A 1,776-nucleotide genomic window follows, 5' to 3' on the forward strand; every position below is an offset into this window, starting at 1 on the left:
CAGTTTTCGTGTAAGTACAAAATATTAATAGTATAACTACGTATTATTTTACTGTTACATAATATTTATTAATTTATAATTGATATGGTAACAAATCGCGCAGGCTCGCCTTCTATGGTTAATAATGTTAAAAAAAAATTGGAAAATTATAACTCTTTCTACAAAAATTGATATTATAAAATGTTTTGAATCCGGCGAGCGAACAATATGGACAATGCTAATTATTATTGTTTTACACAAACTACCGTCAGAACTATTAAAAGTTTATAATTAAAATAATTAAAAAAATTAATTACAATTAATGTGTACAATATACTTATTGTTATTTATTGGCAGGAATCCATTACAATAAAATCTATGTAAAAAGTCTTTCGATTAACGTTTTTTCCGTTAACGTCGTGTTTTCTTAAAGCGAAGAACTTAACCTCGACGTTAAATGAGGACTTAGGTACTGTAAATGTTTTTTAAAACATATTTTATTTAAGTATCTAGCTATACGAGCGTAGGTACTTATGTCATAAAACGCAAAGAAAAGAATATAGTTGATCGTAGAAAATTAATTTGAAAACAATTTTACTTAATTTATTTGTGTGCCGAATGTAAACTATATGTAACTTTTAAATGCTCAACAAAAAAAAAAAACAAATAAAAACATTGTTTTGAGAAATTTTTTACAATATTGGTACCTACCATATACCAACCAAAATTCCTGATTTGATAAATAATAATTTATTGGCTAGTGACATTTTGATTAATTTTTTGATAAATTGATATAAATAAATAAATAATAATAAATACTTAATAAATATCTATAAATTAATACTAATAAATTATCAAAATATTGTAAATAGAAACATCAATTAATGCAATGATTAAATTTTTTTTATCATTGTAGGCTGTAAGGCATATCTACAGTGTACACAAATATGTAGAATCAATAGGTTTTATTTTTAAATATTTTCCCAAGATTTTCAACTAGAAATCCCTCTCGAAATCGGAGATCAAGACATTGTTTCTACTGTAAAATGCACTGTAAACAATTAATATAAAAGTAAATAAAATAAAAATACATTATTGAACTATTAATACAATCAAGACTTTGCTAAGGATTTAAAATTAAAACTGATTATTAAAATAATAAAAAACAAAAATACATTTAAGAATTTTTTTATTATTTATTCGCTTATTTGTTGTATAAAACAAATGGTTTAATTTGACAGTTTTAAGTATTGTGATGGTTGAATAATGTAAATCGCAAATGGTTTATTTTACCTACTATATAGGTTTATTGTGTAGGTTTTATTCAAGAAGAATCTAAGTAAAATATTTCAAATAACATAAGCTCACTTTATACATATTTTTGATGAGTTTTTATACAATGTATTAATAAAATATACCACAATATTGCACTTATTGCATCGTGTAATTTTGCGGGTTTCCTTATAAACTTAGTGGTGAAAAATAAAATAAAAAATCTGTTATTCTCCCAAATATTTCAGGTAATATTTTTTAGGCTATCGATACACCGGTCGTAGTAGGGTGGTGGTAGTTTCATCGATGCCAACAGGGTTTGAGTAGGTGGGGGTCATTAAATTTAGGTAGGAGGTGAATTCGGCGCGGCCTGGCGGCGGCCGTCGAGTACTGAGTAGCCGGTTTACTCTGCATTTCAAAGCAGATTCATTCTGTTTCCGTCAGTCCAGTTCGCGTCGTGTACACCGCTCGCTAACCGTTCGTCGTCCGTTTGCCGCACGTAAATTAGTTCGATCCTTCGACACA

Source organism: Aphis gossypii, chromosome X, assembly GCF_020184175.1.
Source record: "Aphis gossypii isolate Hap1 chromosome X, ASM2018417v2, whole genome shotgun sequence".
In the NCBI taxonomy this organism is placed as follows: domain Eukaryota; kingdom Metazoa; phylum Arthropoda; class Insecta; order Hemiptera; family Aphididae; genus Aphis; species Aphis gossypii.